This window comes from Zingiber officinale, chromosome 9B (genome assembly GCF_018446385.1).
Source record: "Zingiber officinale cultivar Zhangliang chromosome 9B, Zo_v1.1, whole genome shotgun sequence".
Classification (NCBI taxonomy): Eukaryota; Viridiplantae; Streptophyta; class Magnoliopsida; order Zingiberales; family Zingiberaceae; genus Zingiber; species Zingiber officinale.
In genome coordinates, this window is record NC_056003.1 from 98,910,121 (window position 1) to 98,924,309 (window position 14,189).

Below are 14,189 nucleotides of genomic sequence, written 5' to 3' on the forward strand. Positions count from 1 at the left end.
GAATCCGGAACCCCATAACGAGGGGTCAACAACACGGGGAGGTCAAAGGGCCCAGCGGCCCACCAGAGAAGGACGAGCCGATCGGATTTAGAAGAAAGGGACAGCTGGTAGTAAAAGGCACCCTGGTAGGGACCAGGGTTCCGACGCTCAATGAAACAGTACATAATGACCAAGCGGAGGGACTGGCCGCCCGGCTGAAGGCCGTCGGACGGCGTTCTTCGCCGGTCGGACGGACGTCCGGGCGGTGGGAAGGAAGGAACACCCTCGGCGTAGTCAAGTCGATGGCTCGCCATACTCCTAGTCCGCAATGGGGTGTCCAGTTGTCCCATCGAAGACATGTTCGGACTGTAGCACTGACAAGTGCGTACCGAGGTGTGGGTTGCTGACACGTCTGTACCTCGATGAACGTGCATTAGTTCTCTCCTCGCTCTATATATAGAGCCTCTTACTTCGCCGCAGGTACACGGAAAAAGCTTGCCTGACTTGAGCGTCGGAGGGCCGTCGCCGGGACACCCCTCCCGACCCGGTTTTGCTGCAAGTTCGCCGGAGCACTCGAAGATCCAGCAGGGAGCGCCACGTGCCCAGTGTCCGTTGACTCCTGATTCGGACAGGATCATACACTATAATCATTCCAATGGTTTGTCCCATTCCATCTTGGTTGTGAGCAGCTATTTATAATTTACAAGGAACTCATAACATAATCTTCTGTGTGTCTTCTCACACCATGTTATCTACAATAAATTAAATAGACAACTACACTTAGCATAAATGTAGACATTTGACTAATGTGATTTTTATTTCAAAATGATTGTTTATACAAAAAGCTAGACTTTTAATATACACTCTAACATATCCATCCGAAAGCACCTTCAAGGCACTAGAAGGCGCCTACAACCAGGGTGTCAGAGGTGCCATTAGCACCATGGAAGGCGTCCCAAGCACTGTTCACCCCAGGCTCTTTTATGCATTCTACTTCTTGCAAGACATATTAGTCCAAAATACCAAACATACACTGCAAACCAAAGTTAGCACAATAAAATAATATAAAAATAAAATATTTGACAGTCTCCGGATTATCTGGTTCTGACCCAAAAATCTTAGGTCGAACTTGTTGGTGCAATCGACCTACGTTTTGATGTGTGTGTCAAAGAGTTTAAGTTAGGCTTTCATATATATTTGATATGTGTTTGAGTCTTGTAGGACTTGATGAAACACATGAGAACTTGGTGCGGCCAAGTGTGGGAAAGCTCATCCAAGGGCTCGGATCCTTGAGTCGGTGAAGGATGGTGTGGAAGACATCTGAGCGACCGCCGGACGAGGAGCAATGGAGTGGAGCCGAAGGAAGTGAACTTCAAGGCAGCGTGAAGGATGGCACAGAGAGGAGCCGCGGGCTCGGGTGCATCTGAGGGACGAAGACCGAGGAAGAGGACTTCGAAGGCGACTCCGAGGATGAGTGTGTGAGAATGTATTGAGACTAGTCGACTGGTCATTGGATCAGTCGACTGATCCTATTTCACAGAATGCACAGAATGATTCTGTGCTTGTCAACTACGGGGACCAGTCGACTGGTACATAGCCGTTGGTAGAAAATGGGCTCTACAGAGAGTCGTTGGCTGTGTCTAACAACTACATCAGTCGACTGGTGCATGGACCAGTCGATTGGTGCATGGACCAGTCGACTGGTGCATGGACCAGTCGACTGGTGTCGGGGTTTGAGTTGATTAGTGATCAACTCTCTCCTCTTATTTAAGGGGAGCTTTGGGGCATGAAGAAGGTTACTCATGCACATTGAATAACTTCTAGTCTCTGCCCAAAGCTTCCAAAAGTTCACTCTCTTCCTCCTAAACCTAAACTTCATCTTGTAAAGAGGGAGAGATTCTTTGTGAGAGGTTTGCTCCACCGAGAAGGAGAAGCTCTAGTGGGAGATTGTCGGGGGCTGATCCACCGAAGGATCAAGTGCTCGTCCACCTCAAGGACACGTCGTGGAGTAGGAGCAAGCAATCTCCGAACCACGTTACATCGAGCTTGTTAGCGTTTATATTTTTCCTTGATTGCTTTCATTGTTTTGTTTAGTGTATTCCGCTGCGTACTAACCTTCTTGTAGAGAAGAAATTGAGTTGAGGGTGACCTAGCTATCCAACCCCCTTCAAGTCGGCCACCAATCCTCCAACAGAACTGACGTCTACTATTCCCTCAACGAGGAACATGTCCTCACCTACTCCTCTCAGGAGAGTTTACCTGTTGGCAAACTGGTCCTCCAGATCTTTTTAGACTTTTGCTCAGTATCCGAGACATCAGGACTTTTCATTGAACGCCCACTTCCCAACCCGTCCAGTCTTCCACCTGGCGTCTGCGGCCTCCAGGATTTTCACCTAGCGTTCTCGACCCTAGGATATTGTCCAACATCCTCGACCCGTCAAGACTTTGCCCAGTCCCTTGGATCATGACTTCATTGCCTACCCGCAGCTAGGACTTTCCACCTGCCTAGCCTCAACTACGACTTTCTTGCACACTCATTTCAACTTGCTATAACAATAATAACCCTTAACTTAGAACCCTTTGTCATTATCAAAATACAGGTTCAATTGTCTAGTGCTCTCTGCACCAATAATCTCCTCTTTTTTTATTATGACAATATAGTTCAAAGTTAAGTTAAGCAAGTATATAATATTTCAAACAAGTTAAGAACAAGTAAATATTTTCACAAGTAAGAATTTTGAAAAAGCTATTTCAAAAGATTAGTTTCTAACTTTAAGATTTTAAACTCTCCTGAAATATAGCACTTTCTTAGTTTTTTTCTTAAAAAAAAGACTTAGTTGAATTCTTAGTTTTGTTAAAAACTTAGCTAAATTTGGAGCTTTGAAAAAACTTAGCTTTAACTTCAAGACAAAAACTTAAACTTTTAATTTTCAACCATAATTTGACTTGTTTTTTCACAAAAATATTTAATTTCTTTTTTAAAAAATACTTAATTTAAAAAATGCTTAATTTGAAAAAAATACTTAACTTGAAAAAAAAATACTTAACTTGAAAAATACTTTAACTTTGAATATTTAGTTTCTTTTATTCCTCTTTTGATGTATATTAAAAAAAACTTTCAGTGGAGAAAAAGTCTTTTAACTTAAGAAAATAATATTTAATTTTGAAAAATATATTTTAACTTTTAAGTTCCCCTTGATATATTAGTGCCTTAAAAGTTTTTCAACCAATTGTTTTAAATTTGAGGGGATAGTTAAAATGAATGATTTTTATCCTAGAGTCCAAGAATGGAAAAATCAAAATAAAAGGAATTTTGTAGCAAAAAAAGATCTTAAAAGTAATCATTTACTTTTCTTAGAAGAAATATCTAACCTTTAGCTATAGCTATTTACCATAAGGTATTAGCATTCACTTGGTTAGTCAAATTAAATAAGTGATTCAGTTAGTTTGACTAAATATGATAACTTAACTTGATCAATTGAATTAGTATTTATAGCTCAGATTTATATTGATGTATAGACATAAGCATTCTAAAGTCTAGGCAATATCTTATACATCTCACACTATTATAAGTACTTTTCATTCATAAGCAAGGTAATTCTAATGTGATTATTGTTGGTGCAACCTTAGGTCAAGGTTGACCTGACTCGAGTTGACCTGACTCGAGTTGTATTTTGATGTTTGACGAGAATAGAAAAGTTCTATTCTGATATTTGACGAGAATAGAAAAGTTCTATTCTGATGTTTGACGAGAATAGAAAAGTTGTATTCTGATGTTTGACAGAATACAAACTTGGGAGATTGTGGGTGCAATCTTTGGTCAAGGTTGACTTGGTTGACCCGAGGTGAGTCGACCTGATTCGGGAAATCCTTGTAAGTGAAGCCAGGTGAAAGTCCTGGTGAGTGAAGTCAGGCAAGGGAAAGTCCTGGTGAGTGAAGCCAGGCAGTTGGAAAATCCTGGTAAGTGAAGCCAGGTGAAAGTCCTGGTGAGTGAAGTCAGGCAAGGGAAAGTCCTGGTGAGTGAAGCCAGGCAAGGGAAAGTCCTGGTGAGTGAAGCCAGGCAGTTGGAAAATCCTGGTAAGTGAAGCCAGGTGAAAGTCCTGGTGAGTGAAGCCAGGCAAGGGAAAGTCCTGGTGAGTGAAGCCAGGCAGTTGGAAAGTCCTGGTGAGTGAAGCCAGGCAAGGGAAATCCAGATAGGTCAAGGTTGACCAGACATCTGGTGAAAAGTCCAAGTATGGAGACTTGGCACGAGAAAAGTCCAAGTATGGAGACTTGGCATGGAAAAGTCCAAGCAGGGAGCTTGGCACGGGAGAAGTCCAAGTATGGAAGCTTGGCATGGGAAGTCGGAGAGGGCTCGGTAGCTCGTTCTCCGGACTAGGTCAGAGAGGGCTCGGTAGCTCGTTCTCAGGACCAGGTAGGGATTAGGGCTGGGAGCTCTAAACCTGGATCGGTCTGGTGACCGATCCAGTGATACGCTGGTTGACTGATCGGTCTGGTGACCGATCAGTAACCAAACAGTGTGTTTCTGTGAATTACTTGATTGGTCTGGTGACCGATCAGTAATCATACAGAAGCGAAGAAAATATGGAGAAGAAAGAGGGGGATCGGTCTGTGGACCGATCCACCTGAGTCCTGATCGGTCCACAGACCGATCAGAGAGTTGGGCAACTCTCTGTGAAGTGTGCTGATCGGTCTGGGGACCGATCAGCATAGGTCCTGATCGGTCCCAAGACTGATCAGGGTGGAGCCTGATCGGTCCAGGTCTAGCCGTTGAGTCACAACGGCTAGATTTCTGCTGTGTCTTCTGCCCTCTTCACAGGTTCGCAGGTTCAGGGATATAAAGGGGTCGAGTGCCTCTACAGTCAAGGAGACTGCCTCTCTTTTCTTTCTGATCTTACTGCAATCAGAGCTTTGTTGAGCTCTCATTTTCCTGAAGCTTCGTGGAAGCTTCCTTCGGCTGGTTCCTGCTGTTGTAGGTGTTTCGTGAAGTTGCTGCTTCATCCAGTCGACGAGAAGGCAAGCTGTGTTTTTACATTCTTACTGCCTTTGTATTGTGTTGTATCTTTGTACTCCTATCTTGCTGTTGCAAGAAGTTTGTGGCGAGGTTTCTCCACCCAGAAGGAGTTTCTATTAGCCGGTTTTCCGGGGTCTCATCCACCGAAGGATTGATAGGCTTTGTCCACCTTACGGACACGCCGAGGAGTAGGAGTATCATCTCCGAACCTCGTTACATCATCGTGTTTGAGGTTTGATCTTCTCCACTTTCGTTTCTACTCTTTATTCCCGCTGCGCTAACCTAAATTGTAGGAAGAAACGAAAATTTGGGGTCGGCTATTCACACCCCCCTCTCTAGCCGCTATCCAAAGGTCCTAACAAGTGGTATCAGAGCAAGGTTGCTCTTTGACGGATTAACACCCGGGGGAGCACAAGCTAGAGAATGGATCGACTTGGAGAAGACGTCACGATTCCACCCTTCTACGATCGCGACGACTTCGCGTATTGGAAGTAAGAATGAAGTATTTTCTTATGACTAACCTAGTAAATTGGAATTGTGTACAAGTAGGTTTTATTCCTCCGATGGATGAAGAAGGAGAAATTCTGGAGAAGAAGAGGTGGACGATGGAACAAATCCACCAATCCGTAATCAACGACGAGGTAATGAAAATTTTTGAATTCTCATTACCTAACGATATCTTGTGTAAGATAGGTGGTTACAACAATGCCAAGGAATTGTGGAACAACTTGGCCAAGTTCCATGAGGGAAGCTCCAATTCAAGTCATGAAGAGGAGTCAAGTGAGTCAAGTAGTTCACTTCATGGAGGTAAGGAATTAGAAGTTGAGGACTACTCAACATCTAAGGAAGAAGAGGAGGAGAGTTCTTCTTCAAGATTGGAGCAAGAAGAAGAAGTCTCTACTTCCGGAAGGGATGAAGAAGAAAGCATACAATCATCCTCAACCCTAGGTAACTCAAGCAATTTAATTTTAAGTAAATTACATATAATGTACTTTGAGTGTAGGGAATTTGGGCATTACAAGAGTAAATGTCCAAAGAGGATTAGGAAGACTCCACCGGCGCCAAAGGTCAAGGCAACCGGAGTCCCGATACGCAAGGGCAAGGAGCACGTGGTGTGTTTCCAATGCAAGCAAAGGGGACACTATAGGAGCCAGTGTCCGAGGGGGAGGCAACCTCACAAGGACAAGAGACCGAGCACATCGGTAGGGGGAGCTAAGGCAAACCCTAAGGTAACTTTTAAGGCACATTCTTGTAATTTGAATAAGACACATGTTATAGTAGTTTTATTGCAATTGTCAATAAAGATAGGCATGATAACAATAGAAATCAATACATGTGCTTAGGTGCCAAACATGTTAGCCTAGGTAAGGACAATTCTAGAAATGCTAACCCTAGAATTAACTCATCTAAGGCTAAGGAGAACCTAGGTAGAAATCCCAAAACAACTAGACATATGCCTAGGAATACCTCAAAGATAAATGACAAATTAAAACTTGAGGTATTAGAGAAAGAAAATCAAGTCTTGAGGTCAAGACTTGACACCTTAGAAAAGACTCTTAAGAATTTGGAGAAGTCAACTCTAGGGTCTAAGGGCCAAAAGCAAAAGCCCAAGGACATGAGAGGTTTGAGTCACAAACCTAAGTCTCAAGTGGTCAAGCCCACTTACCATAATGTTTCATTCGATTATGGAACAAGACCTAGGGCTAGGAAGACCATCACCAAGGTCACAAGGGGAGTCACCCCTAGAGTTGATCTTGATGAGTCCCAAATGACCAAGGCTTTAAAGCCTAGGAGGGTCATTAGGAGGGTTGCTAGGGAAGTCATCCCTAGTGAATATTTAGTGAACCCAATGAGCTCAAATAGGTTTTGGGTTCCTAGGAGCATGATTTCATCACGCTAGATGGTTTAGGGTGTGCCCACCTTATTTGGATAGGTAGTTAACCTAATCATGGCAAAAGGTGGCATTTTAGGAAGTTTCAAGGTATAACCAAGCCTTGAAAATGAAATTAAAAATTATTCCTAAGGTGATTAGGATGTGCCAACCACATTTGAGGAACTTTCTAGGGTCAATCTAATTGGCACATAGTGATCTAAAAATCTTTAGTATATGATTTTAGGTCTATTACACTTAGGAATATAGAATATATGGCAAAATGATCAAAATGGCAACTAAGGCTAGAATTAGATATTTTCTATACCTTTATGTGTTATTTGTCATATATTGTTTGTCATATGCCATGTCATGACATCATATTTAGTTTATTGTCATTTGAAATGTCATGATAATGTATAGGTTAGTTATATGTCGTGCCTTATTTAAGTTTCATACTTTATGCCATGACATCATGACATTGGCACATATGTTCACTTATGATATTACTTTATGCCATGTCATCATCTCTTGCATTTATGATCAATTAAATTGATTTAAGGATAAAAACTCAATTTGATATGGAAATCAAATTATTGTCTAGAAAATACATGAGAACTTAGCTTAAGATGACCTAAACCCATATCTCACATCAAAATTGTCTTGGATGTGTTTGATACACCTTAGATGTGTGTGAGATATTAGGATCATGAGTTAGGATCAAGGTGCATAGTTCTTGTACCTAGATGAGCCTAATTCAAAATGGAGGATCATAGGGAAAGCTTGTGTACAAGTCATGTACACTTAGCCCTAAGATTGTGGTCCTAAATTGAATGGTTTAAAATCATTTCAAAATTGATTTGAAAAACCTTGATGAAGTTTTTCTAGTGATAGCATTCATCATTGAGCAAGTTGATATAAAGTTGAGTTAAACTTGAACTATTTCAAAGTTTTTAAACTTTGTATCAAGATTTGAAAATGGAAGTTATTTTCATATAAAACTATTTTTCCATGATAGTATATGTTATGAGGAATGTATCCTCAAAATTTTATAATTTTTGGAATTTTCTGTAATTTTGTAGGGGTTTCTGAATTTCGGGAGGAAGAAATTCAGAAATCAGACATGTGTGACCGATCAGGAGGTTCCCTGATCGGTCCAGGGGATGCTGGATCGGTCACTGGACCGATCCAGGGAGCTCCTGATCGGTCTGGTGACCGATCGGGCGTGCCAAATTCTGTCTGAAATTTCTGAAATATGCTGTCTGAAATTTCTGAAATTTCAGCTGAAAGTTAAAACACAGTTTGTGTTTTGGATTTCTAAAGGTTTGAAACTCTCCGAGACATTGTTGGTGCAATGGTCAAAGGGGAGTTGACCTTTAGGGGAGTTTTACCTATTGGTCAGGCGGGGAGTTGACTTTTAGGGGGAGTTTTTACTCGTCATGATTAGTGATATGGGGATTATCACTAAGTTGATTGTTGACTTTAGTATCTAGGGGGAAATTAAGGGTTTCAATGAAAGGTATGAGACTTTCATTAGAAAGAAACTCTTGACCTTGAATCACTCCTTTTGATGTGTGTCAAAAAGGGGGAGAATCGGAGAATGTCCAAAGAATGTTCAAGGTGTTGGTTGCTACTCGGAAAGCCTAGGGTTCCACTGTACAAAAATTTTGTACAAAGGTCTGAACCTTTTCCTAGCTACCATGTGTTCTTTTACATTAAATTTTGGATCGCCTGCGGAACTTAATACGTTTGATCCAAAACTTAATCTATTTGTTCTTTTAGGTTTTGACTTGGATCTTCTGTGGAACTTAACACGTTCGACCCAAATCACCTTAAGTTATTAATTCCATTAAATATTAATTTCCATAATTGGTTCCCAGTACTGACGTGGCGAGGCACATGACCTTCTTGGATATGGGAGCAACCACCACCGACTAGACAAAACCTTTTATAGAAATCTAATATTTAATTTCCTAAAATAACTTTAGGTTAACCGAAAAGAACAATCAAATCACAAGGAAAAATAAAACAAAAGAACACAACTTCGAAAAACATATTCGAAATACTAGAATCGTAAGCCTCTTGTATTTGGTATTATTTCCATAAATAACTAGCATGATGCGGAAAGAAAAATTACTAGTTATACCTTCTAGAAAGACCTCTTGATCTTCTACCGTATTTCTCTTCTAACCTCGGACGTTGTGTGTGCAACGATCTTCTGAGATGAGAAACCACCAAGCACCTTCTTCTCCTCCTAGCTAGGTTCGGCCAACACAAAGAAGCTTCACCAAGGACGAAGAACAAAACACCAACCAAGCTCCAAGGGATACAAGCTTTCTCTCCTTCTTCTTCTTCTTCTCCAAGTAGTATCCGGCCACCACAAGAGCTCCAAGCCAATAGAGAAGGTTCGGCCACCACCAAGAGGAAGAGAGGAAGAGAGGTTGGCCGGCCACAACACCAAGGAAAAGAGAAAGAAAAATAGAATAGAGTCGTTCGCTTTGAAGCCTCCTCTACCCCCTCTTTTATAATCCTTGGTCTTGGCAAATAAGGAAAATTTAATAAAAACTTCCTTAATTCTTTTGCCATTGAAAAGAAAATTTTATTTAATTAAAAATAATTTTCTTTCTCAATTTTATTTGGCCGGCCATATAAAAGCTACAAACAAGGAGAGTTTTAATTAATTAAAACTTCCTAATTTGTCTCTAGAAATTTATAAAAATTTCTCCAATAATTTTTATCCCTTCATGATTGTTAATAAAAAGGGAATTTTAAAAATTAAAATATTTCTTTTAAACATGTGGATAAAAAGAAAGTTATCTCTAAAAAAATTAAAATCTCTTTTAATCTACAAATAAGGAAAGATATCAAATCTTTTCTTAATCTTTTGTAGAAACTTATAAAAGAGAATATTTAATTTTAAACTCTCTTTTAAATCATGAACATGATTAAAATTGAAAGTTTTCTTAAAATTTAAAATCCTCCTTTAATCAACAAATAAGGAAAGATTTCAATTTTAAACTCTCTTTTAAACATGTAGATGATTTACAAATAAGAAAAGTTTTTACCAAAAATTAAAACCATCCTTTTAAACTACAAATAAGGAAAGAGATTAATCTCTTCTCTTAATCTTTTGTAGAAAGTTATAAAAGGAAATTTTTAATTTTTAAACTCTCTTTAAAATCATGATATCCACATAAGAAATAATTTTAATAAAAATCCTTTTTAATATTCTAGTGGCGGCCACCTAAGCTTGGGACCCAAGCTTTAGCCGCCACCAACATGACTCATCCACTTGGTCTTGGCGCCCTAGCTTGGGTTCCAAGCTAGCTTGGCCGGCCCCATTGGATGGGTAAGAAGGTGGTATCGGTGGGTATAAATCTCTATATACTAGAGGCTACGATAGGGACCGAGAGGAGGAATTGGTTTTGTCTCCCGATGAAATTAAGCATCCGTGTTCGCCCGAACACACAACTTAATTTCATCAATAATAATTCATTCCACTAAAGAACTATTATTGAACTACCGCACCAATCCCAAATTACATTTGGGCTCCTTCTTATTATGAGTGTGTTAGTCTCCTGTGTTTAAGATAACAATGTCCACTAATTAAGTAAGTTCTCGACAACTCACTTAATTAATATCTAGCTCAAGAGTAGTACCACTCAACTTCATCGTCATGTCGGACTAAGTCCACCTGAAGGGTTTAACATGACAATCCTTATGAGCTCCTCTTGGGGACATTCTCAACCTAGATCACTAGGACACAGTTTCCTTCTATAATCAACAACACACACTATAAGTGATATCATTTCCCAACTTATCAGGCTTATTGATTCATCGAACTAAATCTCACCCATTGATAAATTAAAGAAATAAATATCAAATATATGTGCTTGTTATTATATTAGGATTAAGAGCACACACTTCCATAATAACTGAGGTCTTTATTTCTTTATAAAGTCAGTATAAAAGAAACGACCTCTAATGGTCCTACTCAATACACTCTAAGTGTACTAGTGTAATTATATAGTTAAGATAAACTAATATCTAATTACACTACGACCTTCCAATGGTTTGTTCCTTTCCATTATGGTCGTGAGCTACTGTTTATAATTTATAAGGTACTGATAACATGATCCTCTGTGTGTGACACCACACACCATGTTATCTACAATATAAATTAATTGAACAACTACATTTATCATAAATGTAGAAATTTGACCAATGTGATTCTTATTTCTAGATAAATGTTTATACCAAAAGCTAGGCTTTTAGCATACACTCTAACACAAGGAAGAACATTAGAGTTTGAGGAGAATGTTCAAGGAAGAACATTGGAAAACCTAAGTTAGGTTATCGGGTTAACCTAACTTGATTATGGTTTTTGTCAAACATCAAAAAGGGAGAGATTGTTGGTGCAACCTTAGGTCAAGGTTGACCTGACTCGAGTTGACCTGACTCGAGTTGTATTTTGATGTTTGACGAGAATAGAAAAGTTCTATTCTGATGTTTGACGAGAATAGAAAAGTTGTATTATGATGTTTGACAGAATACAAACTTGGGAGATTGTGGGTGCAATCTTTGGTCAAGGTTGACCTGGTTGACCCGAGGTGAGTCGACCTGATTCGGGAAATCCTGGTAAGTGAAGCCAGGTGAAAGTCCTGGTGAGTGAAGCCAGGCAAGGGAAAGTCCTGGTGAGTGAAGCCAGACAGTTGGAAAATCCTGGTAAGTGAAGCCAGGTGAAAGTCCTGGTGAGTGAAGCCAGGCAAGGGAAAGTCCTGGTGAGTGAAGCCAGGCAGTTGGAAAATACTGGTAAGTGAAGCCAGGTGAAAGTCCTGGTGAGTGAAGCCAGGCAAGGGAAAGTCCTGGTGAGTGAAGCCAGGCAAGGGAAATCCAGATAGGTCAAGGTTGACCAGACATCTGGTGAAAAGTCCAAGTATGGAGACTTGGCACGAGAAAAGTCCAAGTATGGAGACTTGGCATGGAAAAGTCCAAGCAGGGAGCTTGGCACGGGAGAAGTCCAAGTATGGAAGCTTGGCATGGGAAGTCGGAGAGGGCTCGGTAGCTCGTTCTCCGGACTATGTCAGAGAGGGCTCGGTAGCTCGTTCTCAGGACTAGGTAGGGATTAGGGCTGGGAGCTCTAAACCTGGATCGGTCTGGTGACCGATCCAGTGATACGCTGGTTGACTGATCGGTCTGGTGACCGATCAGTAACCAAACAGTGTGTTTCTATGAATTACTTGATCGGTCTGGTGACCGATCAGTAATCATACAGAAGCGAAGAAAATCGGGAGAAGAAAGAGGGGGATCGGTCTGTGGACCGATCCACCTGAGTCCTGATCGGTCCACAGACCGATCACAGAGTTGGGCAACTCTTTGTGAAGCGTGCTGATTGGTCTGGGGACCGATCAACATAGGTCCTGATCGGTCCCAAGACCGATCAGAGAAGGTCTGGACCGATCAGGGTGGAGCCTGATCGGTCCAGCTCTAGCCGTTGAGTCACAACGACTAGATTTCTGCTGTGTCTTCTGCCCTCTTCACAGGTTCGCAGGTTCAGGGATATAAAGGGGTCGAGTGCCTCTACAGTCAAGGAGACTGCCTCTCTTTTCTTTCTGATTTTACTGCAATCAGAGCTTTGCTGAGCTCTCATTTTCCTGAAGCTTCGTGGAAGCTTCCTTCGGCTGGTTCCTGCTGTTGTAGGTGTTTCGTGAAGTTGCTGCTTCATCCAGTCGACGAGAAGGCAAGCTGTGTTTTTACATTCTTACTGCCTTTGTATTGTGCTGTATCTTTGTACTCCTATCTTGCTGTTGCAAGAAGTTTGTGGCGAGGTTTCTCCACCCAGAAGGAGTTTCTATTAGCCGGTTTTCCGGGGTCTCATCCACCGACGGATTGATAGGCTTCGTCCACCTTACGGACACGCCGAGGAGTAGGAGTATCATCTCCGAACCTCGTTACATCATCGTGTTTGAGGTTTGATCTTCTCCACTTTCGTTTCTACTCTTTATTTCCGCTGCGCTAACCTAAATTGTAGGAGGAAACGAAAATTTGGGGTCGGCTATTCACACCCCCCTCTCTAGCCGCTATCCGAATGTCCTAACAAGGTAATTCTAATGTGATTATGAGATGCTCTGGCTGAAACCTATGGGTACATGCTTTCTAAGGGGAAAAACCTAAGCTATGTCCAATCATTGAAAGCAGTAGTAAAGAATCTTGAAGGAAAAAAATATAGGTATTTATTCTAGAATTTTAAAAACAAACTAATTTTGAAAAAGGATAGATAGTATAATTTTAAAAAATTATAATTTTTGAAAAGAAAAAAAAAGATTTTGAAAGAATTGAAACATATTCTACTAAGCACATTCATAATTGTCTTCTAAATGCACTGAACTCAAGTTTATGTAAGGATTTTGTAAAAATATCTATTAGGTTTGACTTGGACACAACATAATCAAGTATAATATCACCCCTAGCTACATGATTCCTTACAAAGTTGTGTTTAACTTCTATGTGTTTAGTCATTGAATGATATATATATTATATTCTTTGTTAAATTAATTAAACTTATGTTTTCAATTAAATTTTTTATATTTTTATATTATCAATAATTGATAATCTTTTAAAATATGCATCATCTATAAGAGTTGAGACATACATTCCTCCATAGCTATGTACTCTGCTTGAGTAGTGAATAAGGCAATATAGTGTTACTTATTGGTGTAGGGAGCATCAGACGATCGAACTTGAGTTTTGATTATGACAAACAATTCAAAAGTTAAGATGTCTTGTGATCTAATAAGTGTGACTGAGCTTACAGAAAACTCCTAAGTGTTATTAGGCAAAAGTCCTAATGGATTCTAGGTAGGTGGAAAACCCTAAGGGGAGGTAACCTTAGGTCCTAGGAGTGGTAACCCTAGGTTATGGAAAGTCCTAGTTGCGGTTAGGCAACAAAGTCCTGGTCCGGGAGACTGGGCGAAGTTTTATCGGGTGGAGGACTTTATGTGAAATCCTAGAGTCGAGGACTCTAGGTGAAAATCCTGGGGTCATAGACACTAGATGGAAGTCTGGACGGGTCATGGAGTGGACATTCAACATGAAGTCCTAGAGTCTCAAATGCTAAGAAAAAGTTCAGATGGTCTGGAGGGCTAGTCTGACAAAATGTAAACTCTCCTGAGAGGAGTAGGTAAAGACGCGTTCCCTAAAGAGGGAATAGTAGGCGTCGATCTGACCTAAAGTTTCAGGGAAACTCAAAGTCAGGACCGAACAGTCTGAAGGCTATCAAAATTTATCTTTACATGTTATTTGCTAATTATTCTAACTCTGTTTTAC